Consider the following 25703-nt stretch of genomic DNA (forward strand, 5'->3'; position numbering starts at 1 on the left):
AGGCTTTATGATAGCTAGGGAAAAAATGTTGATAGCATCCCCATGTTATGGCTGATGAAATCTCTCATGTTCTTGCAACAGGCTTAAGAACAGTCAGGAAAATTTATAAGCTGCTGTATTGGGTTTACATGGCAAGGTTTTGGTGGGAGGGGGCCGCAGGGGTAGCCTCTGTGCAAAGAGTCCAGAAGGTGCCCCATGTTAGATAAGGGACAGATTTGGCTGGCTCCAGAAGGGACCCACCGCTGGCCAGAGCCAAGCCAATAACCGATGTTTGTGCCTCTGTGAGAGCAGATTTAAGAAAAGAGGGGGAAAAAAGAATGAGGGAAAAAAAAAAAAAAAGGAAAGAAAACTGCTGCACAACACCAGCTGGGAGAGTGAGGAGTGAGAACCAGCCCTGCAGACCCCAAGGCCAGTGCAGCAGGAGGGCAGGAGGTGCTCCAGGCACGCAGCAGCAGTTCCCCTGCGGCCTGTGGAGAGGCCCCTGGTGGAGCAGGCTGTCCCCCTGCAGCCCATGGGTCCCACATGGAGCAGATCTCCACGCTGCAGCCCGTGGAGGAGCCCCCGGTGGAGCAGGTGGATGTGGCCTGGAGGAGGCTGCGGCCCATGCAGAGCCCCCGCAGGAGCAGGCCCCGGGCCGGAGCTGCAGCCCGTGGAGAGGAGCCCACGCAGGAGCAGGGGGTCTGGGGGGAGCTGCCGCCCGTGGGGGACCCGTGCTGGAGCAGTTTGCTCCTGGGGGATGGACCCCGTAGTACGGAGCCATGTGGGAGCAGTTCTTGAAGAGCTGCTGCCTGTGGCAGCCCCTGCAGGATCAACTGGGGAAGGACGGCATCCCGTGGGAGGGACCCCTCATTTGAGCAAGGGCAGAGAGTGACCGTGAAGGAGTGGCGGAGGTAAAAATGGGTCCGCCCTGCCCTGTGCCTGCTCGGCGGGGTTTTCCTTGCGGGGATTTGCATACGGAGAAAAGCCAGGAGATGCCAGAGAGAGGTGAGTGACGGAGGTCAGGCAGTCCAGACAGTGCCAGGTTGCTGTGACTGCCAGGCCTTAAAGTTTGGGTCAGTAACGGGTAGGACAAGGAGTAATAGCCCATGTGGTCATGAAGGACTCAGTAGGACCCTAAGGTGCCCTGGGTCTTCCCCGGACTTCTTCCCACCCCTGGGAGGCAGAGGTGGGTCTCATCCTCAGAAGAGGAAACAGGGACAGGCTGACCCATGAGGGAAAAAAATACGGAGCCTGCCTGAGGCTTTCTTTGTACTTCATGTTGCTAGTTTGTAATGCAAAGACAGAATAATCATGAGGACCACATACATTTTGTCTTGTTAGGAAAAGAAATAGAATGTGCCCGTTAATGCTAATGAAAACTAGTGATCTTTTTGCAAAATGACAGTTCTGTTTATATAAGGTAAATATGAAGAGGGAACCAAACTCTGAGTAACATTTAAGAACTAAGCAAGATAAAGAGGTGTGTTGTTTGCACAAAAAGCTTAATGAAATTGCCACTTTCTTCCTCTGCACAACATGCAGACATAGCATTGAGTAATTAACTTGATTTCTTTGGATTACTCCCAAACCATATTCGACTTCATTACACACCCACAAAGGAATGACTGCTTCTGCTTCCATCAGTGTCAGGACTGTGCAGTCAAGTCCTATACTGATTCTGTGGATTACAGGCTGGCTTTTCTAGGATCCCGAATTGCTAGTATATTCTGAAGCTAGAATCTTCTTTTGCCCTCAGTTTCTCACAAGTTACCTGCCTCATGGTTTAACTCACCTCCAGTTCCCTCTTGGTTGGAAAGAAGTGGGTAAGCTCTCCTAGGAAAAGAAACCTTCAGGACGGCTGGCCCTGTAGACTTCTCTGGCTATGAACTACATATGGTTATTATACGACATACTAACCCCTAAAGTGTGTAAGAATCTAGCAGGCAGAGAATCAAGTTCTTCCTGTGCAATAATTTACTATACAAAAGGAAAAAAGCTCAGTATCTGCTGTCCCAAGATTAAAAAAAAAAAAAAAGGCAGACAAATAAAAACCCTGGTGTTTCAGTCATCACTGTTAACTATGTGAGACTGAATCAATCAGGCAAGATAAGGCCTTGAAACTCAGACATCTTATATGCTGGCAAGTGATAGAACACAGGACACAGGGACAATCTTGTTCATGATCTCTGTGGTCAGTGAAGAGTTAGCTGATAGGGCATGAAAGAGCTCTAGCTGAAGAGAACAGGCAGACTACAAAATAGCAAAGGAGGTGAACAAACCTCACGTTCTTTTTAATCTTATAGAGGAAGATCTGGATCTCTTGCATCACAGAACAGTCTCAGGTTTGGGGCTCATTTGATTAAAGGAAAGGCTGTCTGTGTTTTTCTTTTTTCTATTTTTTTTTTCCTTTGGCTTTGTTTCATTCAAAAATGCTCTTTTTCTGAGAACTTCAGCTTTTATCTTCATGAAGCGAAATACTGCATTAAAGTTGTGATTCTGTTTATTCTTAAATCAGAGGAAATCCTAATTATATTTACAGTAATCTCCTGAGCAAGACATGTCCTAAAGTAAATGCAGATGACAAACCCTGGCCCAAGACAAGACACAAAATCTGTGTCTGCACATCAGTGTATGCTTTCAGTCATTTAGTGTAGGTGTATTTGCACACAGATCTTTACTTCTTTTTTAAGTGCAAGCATAAAGAGAGGCATGCTAAGAACTGTGCAAATACCTACTCATATATGTGGTGGACAGACATATATATCAGGAATATTTCACATTCATTTAAAAGTGTAAGCTACATTAATGAGCATAAGGATTGAAATTTTGAGCTCTCAGAAAATACAGAAACTGAGGTTGTCAGTGGTCCTATAGTGGCTCTATTTAGGTCCTTGTGAACATCATCTGTATAACTGTGTTATACAGTTACCATCAAATAGGAAGCCTGCACTTTACCTGAACCTTTGACTGATTTTGTAATGTTTTAAGCTTAGAAAAACAGAATTATTCTTTTCTTTCAGTTCTTCCTCATGCATTGCTCACTCTGTGCGCTCCATGAGCTAACTGCATTCCAGGGCCCCTGGTAAGAAAACACAGATTGGGCTGCTATATTATTGGGAAAAAAAGGATTTAGAATCATCACACAGACTACTAACATTTAAACTAGGGAATTAATTAATAGAAAAGAAATAACAAAGCAATTGAATCATAGACTATCCTGAGTTGGAAGGGACCCACAAGGATCATCAAGTCCAACTCCTGGCTCCACACAGGACCATCAAAAATCAGACCATATGTCTGAGAGTGCTGTCCAAACGCTTCTTGAACTCCATCAGGCTACATGGGTAGCCTTGAGCATTCCCTCAGGTCCTGTCACTGTCCCCAGAGAGCAGAGCTCAGCGCCTGCCCCTCCGCTCCCCTCGTGAGGGAGCTACAGGCCGCCATGAGGCCTCCCCTCAGCCTGCTCTGCTCTGGGCTGAACAAACCAAGGGAACTCACGCACTCCTCATACATCTTCCCCTCTAGACCCTTCACTATCTTTGTTGCCCTCCTTTGGACACTTTTATAATTTTATATCTTAGACACATAGTACTCGAGGTGAGGCTGCACTAGGCTGAGCAGAGCAGGACAATCCCTTCCCTCAACCGGCTAGCAATGCTGTGCTGGATGCACGCCAGAGTACGGTTGGCCCTTTTGGCAGTCAGGGCACACTGTGGACTCATCTTCAACTTGCCATCAACCAGAACCCCCAAATCTCTATCTGCAGTGCTGCTCTCCAGCCTCTCATTCCCCAGTCTGTACATATATCCAGGGCTGCCACATCCTGGGTGCAGAATTCAGCATTTGTTCTTGTTAAATTTCCTGTGGATGGTACAGTGTTTGGTTTATGCAGACCACCCACTAGGGGCTGCTGTGTGATCCTGCCATCTTACGGAGCCATGTCTAATTTAAGGTACAGACCACAGCCTTCATGCCATTCCAGCAACCTGCAAGTCAAGTAAAATGAGCTGGGCAGCAACTGAGGCATTTACGCCACTGCACAGTCCCCATGGGTATATTTAACTGGTATGTTAAAGAACTAGAAGCATAGTTCCCTAAATATGCTTGGGAAGGTAACTTCAGGGCTGAGGCCAAAAAGAAATTGTACTTTGATGGAATAATTAAGCAGACCTTTCTACTATCTGGCTTCCTCATCCAGATCAGCTTGTCTAGCATCTGTGTTTATGGTTTAGCACAGTCTAAAAAAAAATGCTGTGTAAGTTACTGTACAAATTCTTATCAAAGAAGGCAGATGTTAACTGATGCCTGGTGCAAAATTTCTGAGAGAAGAGATCTTAGCTCTGAACAGTGTCTTTCTTAGTGCAAGAAGGGCAGTTCTAAGAGCAGTGGGTGCTGCATGACAGGTGAAAATGTGAAGTGAGACATTTATTGACCCCTATTCAGTTACCCTATTGAAAAGTTTAAGTGGGTGTTTCAGATATATCTTGAAGCATTGCTAGTGGTGATTGTAAGGATGTTGGAGCAATATTTATCTGAAAGCATTACAGTCAATGGGAAAGGCAGCAGTAGGAATTTGAAGACCAGTAAAGCAGAAAGGGTGTTGTTGCAGAGAAATAGTTGACTACATTCCACAACCATTTTTGATCAACCTAGGAGCTGACGATTGATGGGAGATTCAGTAAGGTTGGCAGCTGAGGCATCACAATCCCCACAGACTGAATCAGAGGAGCTGACCCAGGACATTCTGGTTTCACATACAAGTAACTGGAAAAGCTTGGTCCCTGCTGCGTGGCTCAGAGAATGGATTCCTCCACCCCATTTCCCTCATTTTTTTAGCCCATGAGCCCTTCAGGCCAGGGGTTGTCTCACACATTGGCCATCTGGGCTTTATTGTAACACAGATTATAACTACTACACAGGGTTGCACTGAGGGATGTTACTGATTCTCAAAATCTCACCATGATTCCTGAACAAAGTTTGTATTTTCTTTCAACAAAAATACCTCTTTCCATTCTTAGAGCTGGGCAAGGCTAATCATTATTATTATCTTGTAAGGGAGTGATAAAACACAGTGACACACACGAAGCAGCTGTCACAGCTTCTCTCAGCCAGCACATCAGCCCTGTCTGCCTCTTTACAACAGTAATAATGACAGTGCCATGCTGATGTCAGAGACAGGAAGCGCTGTAGGAGGGTCAGAGCATCACTGAGTTTGTCCCATTGCCCAAGGCGACTCTGAGTATACACAGACCTTTGCAAGCTGCGTGAAAAGACATTATTTTCATGGCCCTTGTCTTGCTTAATTATCACTTCACAAGATAACTTTTTTTTTTTTAACCTCCTTGCCTATTCTTTATAAAGATCTCTCTGGAGTAGAAAAGGTCAGCTATGGAAAAAATCATAGCAGAAACTAATGCTAAATAAAGGTTAGGTTATTTGATTTGACTCCTGTGTAAACAGCAATTATGTTTTCTTCTTTGTGATTTATTAGAGAGGGAACTGATAGAAATATCTATATTTAGGTTGTCTGAAAGATTTCATTATAATGGGCACTTGAGGCTTTTTCTTTGCTTGAATAAGCCTGATGTTTGACAGGACAGCCCTGTAGCTGCAGGATGTTTCTGCTTCACTTCTGAAGCTCCATTCAGTTTTGATCCATGGGAATGATGTGTGAATCCAGAAAGGTACGTGGTCAAACAGGCCACCTCTTGAAGTCAGCAAACAAAATGTCAATCCAGCCAAGGAGATCAGTAATTTTTAAAGAGATATAAGCTCTGCATTTACAGGAGGAGGACAGAAGAGGCTTGACCATTAAACATTACTTTATATCAGTTTGCTGTCGTCTGATAAATACAATTTTTTACAATGGCCCATATTCCCCATTTGATTCTTAGGAGTGACTGTAGCTACTCCAGACCTAATAGATACAGGTTAGGAAGAATATACACATAAGGACTATAAGGCAAAAATAGAAAGAAATTGTATGTGTTGCTCTGAAAGCACAAAGAGATGCCCAGGAGAAAAAAAAAAAAAAGCTCAAGTATAAGTGATGAACACTTTAGGCCTCCTGTTACTTGTTTTATTTGTTTGTTTGTTTACCTAATACAGATCTTATACCTTCTAGCCACTCAGCATGAGAAGTTGTAAGACCTAAGAATCCCTTGCATCTTGCTACATGTGCTTACTGATACAACACTTACACCAGCTGTCATTATCACCTTCTGTTTGGTCTAATGAACTGTATAGAGCTCAGGTGGTCTGTCTCCACTCCAAAAAGTATGCAAGATAAAGCTTCTTGGATAAATGTGCTATCAAATAATATTGCAAATGGGAAGCATAGGTGGCTGAAAAGGAAAGAGTTGTCGAAAAAGATTGGTCTAAAGGGGGATTTGAGGTATAAGGCTGGAGGAGTGAAGGAATATCATTTCAATTGCAAAAACCTGATTGTTGTTGATGAGGACCAGAAAGCCAGACATTTTTCACGAACAAGCTTTTGCTTTCTCCTGTCCATTTGTATGCAACACATCATACGTTCATGCTCATGGAGAAAGTGACCTTACACAAGAGAAAGCAGGAGTGAGCTCAACCACTGTGCTGCTCCAGGGCAGCCAATCCACAACCGATGCCTTGTTGCTAAATTAAGCAACAGGCCAGGGTCTGTAGCAGAGATGGAATCAAGGCTTCATAAATCAAATTTCCCTGCAGAAATAGAAGCTTGCAGAGAAAAAGCAAACAGTGCTTTTATAAATCCATTGCTTCTTCTATTTTTTTTTTTGGCTCTTTCTGAACAGTTCAGGGCTATTAGTAAATAAATGTTGCAACAGACTTTTACTACATGATAATGGAGCATTTTTATTATTACTGAAATATTTACTGAAACTAAACAGTATTATGTGTGCAAAACCCAAATCTCATCTGCAAGAAAACTGAAACAGAAGCAATATAAATGTTGGATCATAATTATCCTTAATTGCAAAAGCTTTAAAGCAAAAAAAAAAAAAAAGAATTGAATCCTTCCACTTGCTGGGCTTGATTTAGCACTTCATTAGTGAGGTTTTGCACTGGTTGCAGAGCTGATTTGGAATTCTACTGGAGTAGCACAGTGATGAATAATGGGCATGCTTTATATATGTACTACTTGTGGAACTGGAGATTTTTAGGTGCTTCTAATGTTCACTTTTAGATGGCTGCCAACTAGGCATTACCTGAACTTCTTCTCAAGGGGAGAATCTTAGTGCCTCTACTTTCAAAAGTAAAATTTGAATGGTGTGTTCACGTTATCAAGCTGTCCTGGAAGGAGGGATGCTAGACCCACTTGAAGTGCTCAGATGGAAATGTTTTTGGTGTATCTTGTAAAGGCAATTGCCTTTCAGTGTCAGTCCAGAGAAACATAGGCTGGCTTCTGGAACCCTTTGCCTGGTTTCTGCAAGAAACTGTCCTGTTTTGCTTCTTGAGTTGCTCTGGGACATACTAGGCCTGCACTTCAATAGCCTTCTAGCAGATGTAACAGCATGGAGATAGCTACATATTTCTGAAGGTCCTTTTCTTCTCCAAAATCATTTGCTGCAGAAGAGGGCTTCCAAAAAGCTTTGGCTGTACCAGTGCCCTTTTTCACAGCTCTTGTTTCCCAGCTTCTGGAGGCCTGGCCTTTTTGGCTATAGCATGGGGAGCAGACACAGGAAAGCATTAAGGAGGCTTCTAGGTGTGAGGAGACCTTGCTTTCCCGGGGAAAAAAAAAAAAAAAAGAAAAGAAAAAAAAAAGATTGTTAGGGCTTCCAGATCTCACAGCTGCAGTACAGTCTTCTGGGCAAACTTCCCTACAGCAGCTGTATCTAGAACTTCACCTTCTGTAGGTTAAATGGGAAAGTAGTTCAAAATTACAGGTCAGAGGAAACTCAACATACAAGCCTTCAGATACTGTAACTGAATTGAAGCCTTTCATCACACAGTTCTGCTAGCTATGTGCATATAGTATACTTTATTTGTAGCATGTAAATGTTCCGATTTATATTGCATATGCACTTACCTTTGTATGTGTTTATATATACAGTGTCTGTATGACAAATGGCAACCTAAGTATGCCCTGACTAACATCACCACAAAACTTCTTTGCAAGAAAACTGTACCCAAAGTCTCCTAACAGAGAGATTTCTGGCAATAATTCTGTTGGTGTATAGCATGTTGTGGTATTGCCTATGAGTCAATGACAAAGAAAGTTTCATTGTTTAAAGCCTAGTGCAAACATGCAGATACGCGATAAGGAACAGCACGTGCCAAGTGAGCTGACAGTATCCATCACAAGTTATTCTCTTGTATGCGACCATTCAGCTTTTCCAGGAGAGTCTGTTTTCCTAGGGCTACTGTTTTTATGAGTTTCTCGCTGCAATAGTAACCGCTATGTGGTAAGATCCCTGAAAATATTTCTTTAATCTTTCAGTCTTTGAAAAAGCCACCCTTTCTTTTCAATAAACTTTGGAGTACTGTGTCTTACTGTAAGAAAGGCTTGTTTTTATTTATAGAAACTGAAAGGCCTATTTCTTCGTTCTGAAGCAGAACTGAGAAACAATTGACTTTCATATCAATGTTGAAAAGAGAAGTGATAGAGAACTGGGACCTTATCTATGACTTAGGTACAGTTCCACAAAAGCTTAGGCCAGTTGAAGTCCATGATCTGGGGGCTTCGCTCCTGTATCTGCACGTCACCTGAGGTGATGGGAGTTCTGTAGGCACTTGGGGTGAGGTGGTTTGGAAAGCTGTTACAGCTGCAATTAAGAGTTTGTAGAGTGACAGATTATGCCTGGATTAGCCCTCTGTTCCAGCTCACAGTGAAGGCACGTGGGAGTTTATGCTGGTCTGGGGAGAGGCAGAAGTGTGCAGCTGGGAGAGGGAGTGAGGCAGGCAGGGACACATCCTGCACATCCTTCTGGCAGCCCTTGAGCAAAGGCTGAGTCTGTGCCCCCTCTGCCAAAGGATGAGTCCAAATAGCATGAAGCAAACTGCATTGAATTTTGTAAATTCTCATATCCTCTACAACAGGATGATTGCATGGAAATTGCTGTTAGGGGTGGATCTGGAGCATCCTACCTGCCAGCCATTCATGCCCAGGAATTGCTTGGGAGACTGCTAGATGGCACTAATAAAATCTTGAAATACATGAAGGCATGATGGACTCACATTGGAGTGCTGCAGTGGATGGCTATAAACTTTTCAGAAGGTACAGCCTGTCTTATAGGAAGCCTCTGGGTTGCATGATTTTCAGAAAATCTTATAAAGGGAGAAAAACATCTTAGGTAACTGCCTTGTTTTCTCCAATGAATTCCCTCTGTGTCTTTATTTTATGTTTCTGGAAAGGCTGTCCTTGCTCCTGCATCATACAGGCAGGGAAATTCTTCCTGCATGAGGCTCCCAGGGGAAATGTCCTGGAGGAGACTGGACGAAGCCTGAGCTCCGTGGCTATGGAAATCAAGCATATTGCTCTCCTCTATGGAAACAAGATTAAAATGAGTCAGTAAACAACACATGCAGCACAAGAAAAATCCACACATTGCTGACTTACGTGGAAAAGCAATGTGTTGATTAGTCCTCAAATACACTGCATCTCTCTGGTTTGAGAGACTCGAAATTAACTCATTTGTCTCAATTCACTTCACAATTTTCTTTAACTTCTGAAGAGTCAGTTAGATAAAGCTGGCTATTAAATCATAGCCCATGCAAGGGGCTATTTGTTAGAAATGCCCATGTAAATGTATCCAGTTTATTTCCCACATACAGATTCAACATTTTCTTGAACACAAATAATTGACTGCATTGATGAGCCTCACTAGGAGCACGTTTGGATGTATGGTATTTGCCAGAAGATTAAATATTTGAAAACTGTAAATGCCCTAGATTTTTTGTGAGACATTTCTAGTGGTTTGCTATTTTTTAGACGGTGGGAGCTGTTTTGTTTTGTTTTATTTATTTTTTTTTTTACCAGGGACTCAGTTCTGCTCCCTCTAGATTATTACACAACTCTCAGTGACTTTCAGAGAGGAATAGACTTTGTCTTATCTGTTCCTAGCATGGGATGTGTCTTCCTGCATCTTCTTTCCGTAAGATACTCTTGCCTTACGCAAGAGTAGCCTGAGCGAAGCAGTTAAAAAACTTTAAAGAAATATGAATCTCCACTTTAGCCAATGTTTCAAAGAGCAATATATCTAGCCTAATTTTATAAAGTTGTCAAATTCTCACAGTCACTTTGTCCAAGTTTAGGTCATCTGTGCTGTTTTCTTTGAAAAATGAGGTACAGCGTGATTCAGGACACTGCTTGAAATGTCTGGTCCCAGGACCTGCTCCTGACCCTGTGAGAAGCATTGCTGGGCAGAGAGAAGGCACACTGGGTCCCAGTTTTGGACAGCAAGATGCCATTTGTGGGGGCCAGAGGGAGAAACCTCCCAAACTGAAGGAGAAACCGAGCCTTTCTGAAAGGCTGGCCTTGCTGAGGAAGCCCAGCTGGGTGGTACTGACTTGACCCAGTAATTTGTAACCAAGGGTATAGGGTATGTATGTCAAGATCCTTGTCATCTAACAGAAGTTCTGATCAGCACCACCATGCCCTTAATGGCAGTCATACAGCAGCCCATGGCAAACAGGCAAGCACATACAAATTCCCCTGTGCCCTGCTATGACTCAAATCCGTGATCTGGAGGGGACTGCCTCTGGAGGTGGTATGGTTAACCTGTGCAGTTGTGCAATACAAATGAACACAGGAGGGAATATCGCTTTCATTTATCTAGCCTTTTCTCATCAACCTCAGTAAATAAAGTTTTGTTTTTTTTCTTCAATCCACATTTCTCTTAATATAAGTTAATTCTAAAAAGAATGTGCCTCTGACTGTGCTCAGCTGAAGCTGAGTCCCTTCTTAGCACTGCTGTTGAGATCAGAGAAGTATTGCCAACCATTAACCTAGACTGAGAACACAATGGGATCCATCTTTGATTACAGTTTTTAATAAAAAGCCTCAAACTCTTTGATAGATTCCTTATTGCGATTGAGATTTTACTTTTTCTTCCCCACCTCTATTTCAAGAGAGCCATTCAGTACATTGGTAATATCCAATTTATTCTTCTAATTGTGAGTGATATCCCCTGTTAGTGGTATAAATTGTACCCTTTGCCCTTGGCAGAATTCACAACAATTCTCCTGTTGCCTATTAAAGCAGTTTCATAGATAGACACGCTTCATTAATACACACTTCTTCAAGGACTAATTGAATCTTTCCAATATATCCCTGAACAGCCATTGAATTATTTAGCTAGTGGTGGATGTGTGTAAACTCGTGGGCAGTGTTGTTTAAAAGTCACCAGTGGTTAAAGGAAAGAACAGGATGTGCTCTACTTATGTACTGGCTGAGATGCTTCAGAAGGCTGCATTCCTGAGAAAGCAGGCAAAATAGGAAGCTCTCCTCGTCAGCATCATCTTGCTGTGGCAGTGATGCTTGCTCGTAGGGCAGAAGATTGTTAAAATCATCTTACGAGAATGCACTGAGACAGAGTAAGGCAAACCTAGGCTGAAAAGAGGAGGAACATCAGTGGACTTTAAAAGAGAAGACAGGCTTTAGAGATTTTTATTAAAATCACAATGAAGATGGCTTTAAGCATGTCACTCTTGTCATGGAAGCAGCTGAGGTGAAGCACAAGTACCCTTTTTCTCCCACAGATCTGGGGATGGCAATTCCTGTTGGGAAGGATTAACTTTCAGTCTCATTTGATAAACCAGGACTCATTTATCAAATTTCCAAACATTCTGTCATTTATTCCAGGACAAAAGAATTCAGCTGGCTCAAAATAAAATAAAATAGAGAGGGGTTGAATCATGTGAACAGGTTCAGAAGTAGGTTTTCTCCATATGTGTCTATGCCTATGTGACTAGTTCATACTGCTCTTCAACTAATATCTTTTTTTTTTTTTTTTTACATTTTTTTTCCTCTTGGCAATATGAATTCTTTGCATGTATATGCATAATAGGAAATTGTTTATGTGTACAGGTAGATAACCGTATTGCCATTAGTATCAAATGCAAACTCATTCATCTCAGTGGAAGTTAATCCTGTTAAGATTTACTTTAAAATATATTTGCTGATACCATCTTCAGTAATTACTGAAGTTATTGTTATCTTTGTCTATGTTAAAGGTTGGTGCTGTGTTGGGTTCAAGACAAGTTACACAGGCACAGAGTTTCTTCCAGAGGACCCGCAACATATGAGACTTTATTATTGACTATATTGCCAAAATTGCTGTACACCACCTGTTACGGGCTTCAGCCTTTTTGTCCATTAGCACAATCCACTTAAAGACTAGGCTCAACCAAATTTCCTGTGCTGAAGAGAGTTCACAGACTGCTTTTCCAATAAACAGTGTGACCCTTTTCAAAGAAAAGCAGGAAAAATGTGAAGTAACTGCAAGATCTGATAGAACTGGGGACATCTCCATGGAAAAAATGACTCTGGTGCCTACTGAAACAGGGTATTGGTGCCTCCTGGGAACAGAGTAGTTCTGCATATACATGTGAGTTAACGGGAATTGGAGGAAATCTGCAATTATTGTGGGTGCAAATTACATTTACCAAATATAAATCATTTTTTCCAGATAGGTTGATGATATTATTTCAGCTAAGAATTCACTGCCCTAAAAAAAAAAACAAGGTTTTGAATAGTAAACCATTCTCTAGCAAATTTAAATGGCCATGAGCCTCGCAAACATGATAATCTTCTGTGGAGAATATGGGTTGTATGATAGTCATATCAAAGTAAAGTGACTAATAGCAGAGTCTTAGCCACCCTTTGCAATCTGGTAGTTAATATACTATAGCTTTATGGAGATGACTATAGCTTCACTTACGTCGCTCATATACATACATATGGTAAGCAGACTCTCTCTCTCCGAGTCCCTTCACTACAGAATGTTTCCCAGAGAACAATGCAATAAATCTTCTGGTTGAGGACTGAGTAGGTGATAAGAATGTCAAGTCATATTTATGCTGTTATTGCCCCGCAACGAGTAAAAGTGATTTATATGTGGACAAAGAGCTGATAGAAAAAGACCCCTATAAATTTAAAATGTTTTTTTATTCTAGTGACATTAAAGTACCCTGTTTTGCTGGAAGTAAGAAACATTCTTTTTCCATGTATTCTAAAGAGTCAACATCAAGAGAGAGTTAAAATTTCAAGTCATTTTTTAGCATTCAGCAACCTTTCTTTTTTTCTGGCTGAACTTCAGTGTGTCTTCCTGGGATCCAGGCTGCCTCATGTCACTGCCTCATTCTCAGGGTCTTTGCAGCTCTCAACATCCAGCAAAAGGAGGGGCAGTTTTATGACTACTTGAAGCTGCAGCCATTTGCTTTGTATCTCAGGGCTTTTTGAAGCATGTGCTGTATCTGGCAATGCTGCCTCATTCTAAGTCCCCAGGATGCCCACTTAACCCGTTATGACAGCTTTATGGCTGCTGGAGATTCCTGTGTCTTACTGGGCATTTTAGATCAGCTTTAAGGCTTTATCTGTTGCTAAAGGCAGATTCTTATCCATTATAAATTGCCAAAGATCCATTGATTTCATCTTACTGATAATGATTTCTTCTTGCAGTATAACCAGTAGGCCTCATTTTGATTAAGAGCCTGGCTCAGAAAATAAATAAATAAGTACAACTCTCTCATTTAAATCTAACATGGTTATGTTTGGGGGACTGAATATTAAAAAAATAATAATAATAATTAAAAGGGGAGGTCCAGCTCCTTTGAAGAAAGAAGTCATGCAGCATTAAAAGTTAGATTTTATGCTAGCCTTTGCCTAGAAGGTTATATCTCATTGTGTTTGTTTGTGTATATACCCACAGAAAACATTGACCATAATGACTGAGAGCTTTGCTGTTTTTCATCTATGGTATGGAAGTAGTAGAGGAAAGAGGACTTTGGTTTGCTTTATTCTCCCTCAGCTTTGGCTTCACACTCAGTGACCACATCCAGGACCTCACACCATCTGAATCTGATGATGAGCAGGAAGGCAGGACTAGCCCCAGGCTTCAGCTTTTGTAGTCACCCCATCAGTAAGCCATCCGAGAAAAACTGTCAGCTGGCTCAGAAACATTTAGCACGATTATGGAAAAGATGGGAGGGTGAAAGATGCCATCACATGAGGCTTGAGGTCATTCTCAATGGGAGCGTGGGGAAATGTGTTTCAGTGGAGACTCATAAGGGTGAGCCCAATGCTAGGTCTGAAAAAGCAAATCTAGACTGAGTCCTCTCTGTCAGCTCTTGTGATCATACCTCTGGGTATGTCCTACTCCACTGCAAGCTTAGCAAAGAAAAAGCGAAAGCCCATTCAACCCTGTTTTTCAAGGAGAATATTCAGCCTCTCAGTTAGTAATCTGGGTGGTTACTCTCAGTTATATTTTTGGGGGTGTGAGGGAGGAGAGAGGATTGGTTTTGATTTGTTTTTGCTCTTTATGTGCAGGTGGCTCAGCATTGTTGATATTGACAGTAAGTGCTATTTAATGCTTTTGTCTATGCACTCAGCATTGATCTTAACGCTCTTTAGCTACACATAGTAGTACTAAATATTCAACTAGGAAGAGTGGCAAATAACAAAAGTAAGAGAGTAGACAAAAGGTGGATCCACGGTCATGTATTTTAGACACCGTCTTCTCTAAAATGGTGTCTGTTTCTAAAAATTTTTGAGCTTTCACCACTATTAGTACCTAAGCATTGGGATGATAATAACTACAGGAACTATTTTGACTAATATTTGTAATGTTTCCTGGATATTGATATAACAAAATTCACCCATGTTTTACTTTTTCTTGTGTACATTCTAAGAATTAATCTGTTGTCTTACTCTTACACTGTGGGAAAAGAAACTGAAGTCATTTGGTCAGATTCAGTGCCTGAATTTATTTCACAGAGCCAACTGTGAAATGCACTTTTTGTTATCCCAAACATGTCTGAAGTGCTCAACTGACTTTCAGTGAGAAAATTGTCCTACCTGTGCTATCTGAAAGAAGAGAGATGTTATGATTCTTACAACAATTTTATCTGGTAATCTTCACTGTAATGTGCATTTGCATCCATGGTCAGGTGACATTAACATCTGTTGAGGAAAGCTTCAGTACTGTCTTCAAAAAAAGAGTTAAAACATCTTTCCTAGTAGAATATGTAAAATACTCTACCCACTGCTGAAGGAAAGGACAGAGGAGTGGCTGGGCTCACACAGGTATACGACATGTTGAGACAGAATTGGAAGAGGAAAGGTTCATCATCATCATAAAATAGTTTGGGTTGGAAGGGATCTTTGAAAATCAGCTAGTTCCAACTGTCATGGGCAGGGACACCTTCCACTAGACCAGGTTGCTCAAAGCCTCATCCAACCTGGCCTTGAACACTTCTGTTGTCCGTAGGTCACTTGGCCTTGTGAAACTTCATAAGGCTTGTAGGGACCCACCTTTCAAATCTGTTCAGGTCCCTCTGGATGGCATCCCTTCCCTCCAGTATGTCAACCGCAATGTGCAGCTTAGTTACTTAAGGTTACTTAAGCTTGCAAGAGTTTTGTAATTTATTCCTGATGTGGAATAAAGAGGAGATCCTACTGTGAGCACCTCATTTTGACTTGTCTTGAACGTCTTTACATGTCTTATATATTGGAAAGAAGTGGTTTGTTATCTTTTTGTTGATGTTGTTGTTCCAATCTTCCCACAGTAGAACTTAAACCCAACCAAAAAAGCCTATCCTGATCTTTCATATAAAGGAAAAATTCTACAGCACAAAAGCAGTGAAATGTCATGGCATTGATCTTAATGCTCTTTAACTACACATAATTGATACTTATAGTTGCACTACTTCATCTAGTATACAAGTAGTCTCAGGAGCCTCTGGATTAAAGTTTAGCTTTGCAAACTGAACAAAATTCACATTCGTTCATTCTGAAGACTTTTTATCTGATACATTCTTAGATAACAAAAGTTACAAGTCCCAGAATGACTGAAATTTACACCAAGAATTCTGTGTAGCAATGTGAAGTCTGGCGCATGTGACTAGAGCCAAGGATGTGTGGTTGTGACTACTGATAATGTATACCTGTAGAGCATATTTCTCTTGGCTCTGAATTCTGGAGGAATATACCAAAAAGAAGAAATAACCAGTCTTAGTAGTTTTGAATTTAACAGCTTTCTAGAGCTGAGATAAAATCACAGACCACCAGCTTTTGAGTTCAGAATGGTGATAGTTAATCAAAGGTTCTGACATAAAGCAATGTGTCATTAAGCTCCCATTAGATGTGGATGGAAAAATGCATTATTTTTTTTCTATGCTGAACACCACTCAAATATGTTATCAGCAGGCAAGATAATCTAAAATAATTAGAATTATTTTTAGTTATTTCTTCCTGATTCTTTTCCCTGTTTTCCAGAATTCTGAAGATTTTTGAGCTCAAAGACAAGCTCTTCTGAAATTATTTTAAGGGATGTTGGCTTCAAAAGGACAGTAACCATTTATAAGCTCACTTGCTCATCTGCTGTCTGTGGCTTACTCATTTATTTTTGCCTCATCCACTGAAATCAGTAAGAAACCACCTAGAAACTTAAGTGTTAGTCATATTGAACCCAAAGACAATTCTTGGTACCCATGCATTTCCTTAGAAACAGCTGGAAAATACCTTCTTGCTCTGCAACTGTGAGATGTATCTTGCAAGGCTGCCAATGACTCACAAAACCTTGACTAGCTCTTGTTCTGGAGAGATGTCCCAGATTCCAAAGGAAAAAAACATATTTTAAGAATATGCAGGTAAAGCACCTTACAACCATATTGATATTCTTAATGCATTCACCCACAGCCAAAACGGATGTTTTTAGCTAGAATTTGCAGGGGGAACGGTGATGATTATTACTGCAGAAAATCCATCTCAAAATGCTTTCCATAGTTTGCAGGTCATAGAGGGCTGGAATTGCACAGAATGGGTCCTGCACATACCCCAGAGGAATCAGGACAGTCCTGGCTTGAACAGGTCATGTCTAACTCTTTGGTGTCAGTGACAGAGTTTGGATGCTGCCTGCAGCAAGAAAATACTTTAAGGGGGCAGCAACTAGGGAACAGTGGAAAAATCAGCCTCGCAGAAAGAGTTATAAGGCCAAACAGGGAAGGAGAAACTCCCAGGCAAACCTTGTCCATTCAAGTGAAACTAAACTGGTGAAACTAAGCTCCGTGTTGAGCACTGTTCTGGTGGAGTCCATGGGGAAGGTGCAGTGAGGTCATTTGGCCAGCCTGCTGCACATGAGGGTGTCCAGTGTGAATGGACTGAGCTGTTTACAGCATGCACGGATGCTTTAACATAAAATAATCCTGAAAAGCAGAAGAAAAGGGCTGACTTACTGCAAATTGAGGAAATGTAAAATTAGTTGATTTGATTGAATGGAGATAATTACTTCTGTGTTAAGAGAAAGAGAAAAATAAAAGCAAAGCCAACTTTTTGAAAAGAGCAAGCTCAGCTTCTAGAAGGAGCTACACTGAGCTGCATTTGAGCTACAACTGAGCTTTCTTAGCAAAAGATTTGGTCCCTATTTATTTAGATAAATAGAGGATCTAAATTTTATTAGATATGTGGCTGGGCAGGAGGTGTAATAGGGGCATGAAAAGCCAAAAAAGAAGTGGAAACATTGGACTTCTATATTTTAGATAAAATAACATAATAGATAGATGATGATGATAGATACAACAACACAAAGAATGGCCAAGGGAAAGTAAATCAGATTTTTTTTTAATAATTCAAGAATAATGGGTGCACGGGCAAATTTAAAGATGATACAAGAATGTCACTTCACAATGCAGAAATACATCACAGTATCGATGTATTGATACATTGATACCACATGTTGGTAGGATTCTGGTTAGAATTAGTGAATACGTACTAGAAACAGGAACAACCACATTTTCATTTTACCAACTGTCTTGACGGAATGTAAAGCTTTCTGCTTCAGGGCAGTATTGATGTGTTTAGAGATCATATTGACGGGTGATTTCATTCCAGAGCTTTTTATCTTTTCAGGGAGCTGGTTCTAGACTGACATACATTGTACATAGTTACTTGTTATATCATATTCTTCACATTTAAACAAGAAATTCTGTTCCTCCTCAGTTCTTTTCATCTGCACTCCTTACTGTTCTTGGTACTTATTCTCCATGTTTACACCTATCAGTCTTTTATCTACTCACCTTGCCACTTCTGTTATATCTACATTTCATCTCCCCCGTTGTATGAATCAGCATAAAAATCCATGTTATAAGGAAAGCAACTGTGAGCTATAAACAGGCTTGGTAGTTGTCCAGGAAAGTATTCTTTTGGTAGCATGAGGAGAAGATCCTGTCTTGTGTGACAAAACGTGAAAACATAAAAATGGCTGCAGTAGCCCTGCCAAAGGATGTTTCCCTCTGGAATAGCATTTTACACAGTCAGTTGATGACATCCAAGGACATAGGCAGAACTAGGCTTGCAATTAGAACAAACAGGTTCTTAAAATCTGTACAAATGTGCAAGCTATATAGCAGTCCTGCCTCACAGAACTGCATTGGGAAGAGCATTTAAGTTCGATTTACATTTACCTGCAACACTCACAACCACTCCTTAAAAGAAACTCAGACTGATTTTCTTATTTCCTGAACTTCTGAAAATATCAAAAACATTTGGTATATACATACAGTCAACATAGGTTAACTGAAGACAGGGCTCTGTATCCGGAGCCCCCATGTGTCTGGTACCCCATTAGCTTAATTTATTGTTCACAGTAGGCAGTGGTTATCTGAGCAAATAGGTTTTCTAGTTGTGTTATTTGACATCATTACAGTTGAATATGCACCAGAATACCATGTGGTGAGTACGTAATAAATCAGCTCATTATGCCTATAATCATTATGATTATGTGTTGTTCCAGATCTTAGTTTTGTTGACATAAAAGGAGGTAAACAGCATAAATTACTGACTCATCAAATGGTTGTTTTAATTTGTTGAGGAGGCGGGGGGCTGAGGGGGGGAAGTTGTGTGTGTGTGTGTGGTTTTCTTTTGTTTGTTTGTTTTTTGTGCATGGCTTGTTTCACATTTAGAATCACAGTAATAGATATATAGAATATGTGTGAAATGGGAATAGGAGATGGTGAAACGTACTACGTACGAACGTACTACGCGGACACTAAGGGTGAAAATATAATTATCACAACGCACCAACCAAAAGTTTCCAATTTCAAATGCTGACTACTCCTGATGATTTTCTTGTCATTCATGTGCCTGGAAATGTTTTTCAGCACTAGCTGCTGCACCCCCTTCCCAGGGATCAAGGTGAGGCTGACTGGCCTGTAGTTTTCCAGATCCTCCTTCTTGCCCTTCTGAAGATAGGAGTGAAATTTTCTTTCCTCCAGTCTTCAGGCACTTATCCCAGTTTCCATGATCAAGCAAAGATTATAAAGAGTGGCCTCACAAGTACATCTGCCAGCTCCCTCAGCACTCATGGGTGAATCCCATCAGGACTCATGGATGTCCAATTTGCTTAAGTAATCCCTGACCTAATTCTCCTCCACAATAGGTACATCTTCTTTGCTCCAGATTTTCCTCTTGCTCTCTGGGGCTTGGGATTCCTGAAAGCTGGTCTTGTTACTTAAATAATAAGGTGAAGGTATTGGGTTTATGTGGCAAGGGTTTGATAGCAGAAGGGTTGCAGGAATGGCAGACTCCATCCCCATCTTATGGCTGATGAAATCTCTCATGTTTTCTTGCAGCAGGCGTAAGAACAGTCAGGAAAATTGTGTAAACTGGTGTATTGGGTTTACATGGCAAAGTTTTGTTAGGGGGGGATGCAGGGGTGGCCTCTGTGAGAAGAGTCCAGAAGCTATCCCATGTTAGATGAGGGACAGATTCGGCCAATTCCAAAAGGGACCCACCGCTGGCCAGAGCCAAGCCAATAAGTGATGTTGTATGTGTCTCTGTGATAGCAGATTTAAGAAAGGTGGGGAAAAAAAAAAAAAAAAAGAACCTGCTGCACAACAGCAGCTCAGAGACTGAGGAGTGAGAAAGATCCCTGCAGACACCCAGGTCAATGCAGAAGGAGGGCAGGAGGTGCTCCAGGCACGCAGCAGCAGTTCCCCTGCGGCCTGTGGAGAGGCCCCTATGAGCTTACTTTTTAACCTCCTCCTTTTCTTCAGGATCCCCATCGCCACTATCTCATGGCCACTGCAACTAAGGCTGCCTTTGGCCTTCACATACCCAATGAGCCCCTCATTACTGGTGAGTATGAGATCCAGTGGAGCACCTCTCTTCATTGGCTCCTCTATCACTTGGGTGAGGAAGTTGTCATTGATGCACTCTAGGAACATCCTGGTTTGCTTATGCCCTGCTGTGTTGTCCTTCTTGTAGGTATTTCTGTAGCTGAATTTCCCCATGAGGACTAGGATGTTCACAGCACACTCTGAAACAAAAACTGTCAAGCAAAAGCTGTGCATGGTAAATGCCAAGGACATTTTCATAATGCTGTAGAAACTCACATCTTTACATATTTGCAAGTGAAATTTGACACAGCTGTCTGAGGTATTGCAACTAACATATGGATTTGTAGTGCCTTGGAACCACCATGAAATTGAAAAACATCCATTCACTCACAATGGTATATTATTCGCTCTTTATATTCCTTTTTTGTATATATATTTATGAAGACCACGATGTTTAAAGAACACAGTCTTAGAGGAAATATGACCAAGAAATCCTTATCTCTGTAGACATAGTGTCATCAGAGCCACTCTAATGATGCAGGAGTGTTATTTCTCTGGCTGAACAGGGCATCCATTTATGAGATGCCCAGTACAGCCCATTAGATATGTGAGAGGTAAAGTGAGACAGAGATGCTGTGTAACATGGAATTACTGTTTGCTCTGCTCTGTTGGTTGTACTGGAAGTGCATGATCACAAAACACACACATCACGTCACCTTGTGTATGTTTCTTCACTCATATGTTTGTCTCTAGTTGTACAGCTACTTAATGCAGCTATCATACCAGAAGACTGTATCTTTTGTGGCTTGGTTCCCAGTCCAAAACAAGGATGTTCATTCAGTCCCTCAATATTTTTTTATGAGAAATGAAGGTGTAAACGCATTCACAAAACTACAAATGTTAAATGATTGTATTCACAATTTTGCTCTTCATTGCTCTTCTCAGCCCAGTCTTCAGTTGTTTTGCCTATAAAATGTTTTATTTATGCTGTTTTAATGTTTTAATGCTGTTTTATTTACTTTTTTGAAATATTTATAGCTCTTTTTCATGAAGAAGACATGAAATATGACATGTAAAAACTGCTTCTACAGAATTTATATTCGGTATCAATGTCATTAAAATTGAAAATATATTAAGGGATATGGTATAAGCAGTGCAAAAAGCAACAGGGCAAATCTATACCAATGTAAATCTGTATATTGCTACTGAAGTAAATGAAACTATGCTAGCTTAGGGCAACTACAAATCTTCTCCACATGTCATAGCGCTTCTCATTTTACATAGTCATCAGCTCTATTTTTTCAGCTACAGGAAAGAACTTTCTGTAGCAAGATGGTGATATAGTTTTAAAATGATGTTCTTTCCAGCCTGTCAAAAAATATTAAAACATTCTACAGGAGTCTTCAAAGGCACTGTAGAAGTGTGGTTGTCATTTCTGATGATTACTTGTATTTTGGCAGCTCCCTGAAAATCCATCCTCCTATTGCCCTGAGCTCTGGCCTAATACATATCAGAAAACAATTCCTCTACAGCTAAACATTAGCAAGTTAGAGAGGTTTAATTCTGTATTATTCTTGATATTATAGAGACCTATGTACACATTTATTTTTAAGCATGTTCCATTGACTTCAGTAAGTGCTAAGCACAGTGCTTAAATCTATGCAAATGTCTGTGTGCTGCCCTCAGTATGAATGCTTCTCTGCATTAACACCTACAAGAAATTAACATAAAACAAATATTTATAGCTGGAGATTGAAGCAGACAAAAGGATGGGGAAAAAATGTAGAATATTGGCCATGACTCACAGGTGATTAAGCAAATCAGGTAAAAATTCTGGTAGACCAGCATATTAATCTCAATATCTAGTTTGTACTGCTAAGGTGATGCATTGATATGTTGACATATGATGGCCTCTTTAGCATATCAGTACAGCAGCTAGTGGAGTTCAGGGCTCATAGCAGGGTTTAGAAGATGGTTTAAAGGTATTTAATACTAATATTGCATGGTGTACCAAATGAAACCATTCTGTGGTAGGCTGGGGTTCAGTGAAGAGAGGTAGGAGACAAAACATGTACATTAGAAGACCATGTAGATAAAGTGGACATGCCCTTAACCTTAACCAATTCCTGCAATGATCCAAATCTCTTGATGCCTCTACTCAGCTTTCCTGGGACATCAATGCATTCAGAAATGAAACACTGGTGCCCTACTGGGCATGGCGAAGAGATTATTAATTGAGCTGTATTTCAGTCATATTACTGCTTCATTCGTCTTTGATTTCCTTGCCCATCAGACCCAGAGCTCAGCCATGACCACTAAGAGCAGCAAAGAAATTTTCAGTAATGCCGCACAGACATAAAGAGAGAAATGTTTATCTGAACTCAGCATTTAGGCACTGGTTTTGAAGCGCATCAGCATGAAGAGGCTTAGAGCAAAGAAAGCTTCCTAGTCAACTGTGTTCATCCTCAGAATCACAGTTGCTCTTTTCTGGCAGGTACTGGGACTGATTCCTCTACATGCTCTGAAGGTGCTTGACAACCCTAAAACAGGAAGGGTGCAATAGCCCATAGAAAGTCTTCCCAGCCTTTCCAGCTGAACCTGTGTGGCTCTTATCGCTGTGACTTTCAAGGCTTTCAAGTTGACCATCCAGTCAGCTGCCTGTCTTGCATGCCTTTGAAAATCCCACCATGTTTCCATTTCAATTAATTCCAAAGTTGATTTCCAAAGAAGACAAACGTATTAGCTATAAACACTAAAACAACTGGAATTCCTTCCTTTGTAAATAGTACCAGAGTCATGTAAGGACTGCCTGGTGACAAGCCTGAATCTCACCTTTCCATGGCATCTTATTTCTTCCAGGGCAGGGAAAGTTGCTGTAGAAGGGACTACAGCTAATGTTATTTTGGGGATTTGGAACTGGAGAGAAAGATGCAGAAAGGAAAAGCTGCATCAGATGACACAAGTTTACAGAATTACCTGAGTTAATTGGTTAACTGAGTGCCAAGACTGTGGTTTTAGTACCTTGGGCTAAGGAGTCTCTCTTAAGAATCTAGATAAGGAATCTTCTGTCTAGCAAAGTTTAGGAAAACTATAATAACTGAGGTCCGGGGAAGTCCTCATAGCAGCAAGGTCTGTTAAGTGTCTACAGCTACCTCTTCATAAAAGTACAATTGCTGACAAAGGAAATTGAATAATCCAGTCTTTCTTCTTTTTTAACACAAAAGTGGAAGCTGCACTGTGGTAATGGCAGCGGGATTAATTCTAGGAAGTCTGGCAGTGTTTCTGTAAAAAATAGTTCCTTTTGGAGAATAATGAAGAGGAGTTGGCTAGCCTGACCTTGAATTCCTGACTCAGACATGACCAGGGTGAGGACTAGGCTCTACACAAGTCTTCCAAAGCACCAAAAAAGAAGTGAGATTGTAAAGACAGCAAAGTACGTTTGAACTACCAGGAAAGCCTAGCTGTTAATGCTGTACATCTTTGCCTTTCCTGATAAAGTCTGATGCTTTCCTCACTCTCCCCCTCCAGTGAGATTCCCTAGTGTTTGAATGTTCAGGTTCTTAAAAGTACTGTTTTGATTTTGGCACATGTAAGGAAGCAGCTATTGTCAGTGATTATTGAAAATCTCTCTTTTTCTGTGATTAAATAAAGTCAGAAAGCCACATTCAACCATGGATATTACATAAATATGTGCTGATCTCACTGGCGAGTGTTGGGGAAGAAATTGTATATACCATGGTAGGAGACCTGAGAAGCGTTTCATGATCCAGCAATGATCACTTAACCCATGAGTCAAAGAGATTTAGGATCAGTAACTGAGCCTGAGGGTGTTTTGCAGAACAGTAAATAAAATGTGGATCCACTAACATGGTTCAGGGGGACATGATTTATTGATGTTTATGATGATTAGCGATTAAAAATAATAATAATAATGATTTGTTAGGTCCTCTAGTCCACTGTTCTTTCTGCTCCCCAATCTTTTCCAGATTGCAAAGCCAGTGTGAAAACAGGAGTTGTCCTCGCAGCTTGTCGTATAGTTTTGGAAAACCTGTTCCTATATGCCTAGTAAGAAAAGTAGAGGAGTTGGAATCTTCCTGGTTGGAAACCTGTACTTTACTTGAACCTCCTGGCACTGCAGAACCATTTCCTGTGATTGCAGCAGATAAAATCCCTCGCTGGTGGGAATGCACTGCAATTAGATCAAAGCTTTCCAGACAAATACGAGTCCTAACGCAAAGCGCTTCTGTTGCTGTTATTTTTGCGGGGATCTATTTTTTTTGAGGGCTAGCCGCAGGCAGGCCGGACAGCTTCATAGCGGAAGCCAGATTTCCGTCTCAAAAGCAGCAAGCAGCCCGAACTGAACGCGTGACAAGAGTCGATCACCATTCGCATCCGCTGCAATGCCCCACGCAAATTTGGATGATGGCTCGTCGGGTGCCTGGATAGCTAAGCTAACCGACGCGCGGAGGAGGACTGGATGGGACCGGCGGCTTTCCTCCCGATGTGCTGCAGGTCTGGCCCGTGTGCCGCGGACGAGCAGGCGGTTTCCCCCGCCGAGCACGTAGTTTTTGCTCCGGGAGCGGCTCCGAGGTGGGCTCGGCGCGGGGGATGCCTGCGCCGAAACCGGGGGCCCGGGGAGGGCTGGCGGGGGCTCGGGGCTGCCCCGCTCCGCCGGCGGCCGCCGGGGGGAGCGCTGCCAGGCTCCTCGGCTGCCCGGCTCCCCGCCTCCCACCGCCGCAGCTCTGAGCGGCCCGGAGCCTCCCGGTGCCTCTTGCGAGCCCTCCCGGGTTGCCTCTCCCTGCCGCCGCGGCGGGGAGGGCACCCCGGCGCAGCCCTCCTCCCTCCATCTCTCCCTTCTTCCCTCCCTCCCTCCCTCCCTCCCTCCGCCGCACACCCCGAGGAAGGGCTTGTTTTCCTGCCCGGATGATGAATTTCTCCGCAAGGTCATCCCTGCCCGCGGCGGCGGCGCGCCCGCAGCTCCCCGGGCGCCGCCGCGGAGGTAAGGGGCGGGGGGGAGAGCTGGGGGGCAGCGGGAGCACCTCCACCCCCCGGCAAGTTCTTACGGAGCCGGTGAGGAGCGGGCTCGGTGCGAGGGCAGGTGCCCGGGGGGCTACGGATTACTATTATTAATAATAACCCCCCGCCCGGCCGGCCCGGGGAGGGAGGGATGCGCGGTGCGGTCGCCACGGCAGCGGCGAGGTCGCCACGGCCACCTCCCGCGGTGGCGCAGAGCGGGGGGACCCCCCCGCGGGTAGGGGCAGCCCCCGACCCCACCGTCGGCCCCCCCCGGGGGTCTCCGTGCGAAGGGGAGACCCCCACGGCCCGCTGCTGCCGGGTGGACGGGAGAGGAGCGCACGCATTGACGTGCCCAGGTACCAGGGGCTGGGGGTCATAACGCCAGGGCTCCCAAAATTTGCTCTCTGGGTGCAGGGCCAAGATCAGGAGGCTCGCCC

At 42.4% G+C, this 25703-nt stretch overlaps 1 protein-coding gene across 5 annotated transcripts in view; it reads left to right on the forward strand.

Annotated features, from left to right (window-relative positions):
* Positions 1 to 24219: 24219 nt before the first annotated feature.
* The window catches only part of GPRIN3 (GPRIN family member 3), a 32423-nt gene continuing 30939 nt past the window's right edge, over positions 24220 to 25703 (forward strand). For 2 of the 5 annotated variants that reach the window (XM_050710456.1, XM_050710455.1), the window contains exon 1: positions 24220 to 24840. The gene's annotated coding sequence lies outside the window, so the exon portion shown is untranslated. Of the gene's footprint in view, positions 24841 to 24970; positions 25250 to 25703 lie in introns of those variants that run through there. The other 3 variants (XM_035540400.2, XM_050710457.1, XM_050710458.1) reach the window with 3 other exon arrangements.

This window comes from Cygnus atratus, chromosome 4, assembly GCF_013377495.2.
Source record: "Cygnus atratus isolate AKBS03 ecotype Queensland, Australia chromosome 4, CAtr_DNAZoo_HiC_assembly, whole genome shotgun sequence".
In the NCBI taxonomy this organism is placed as follows: Eukaryota; Metazoa; Chordata; class Aves; order Anseriformes; family Anatidae; genus Cygnus; species Cygnus atratus.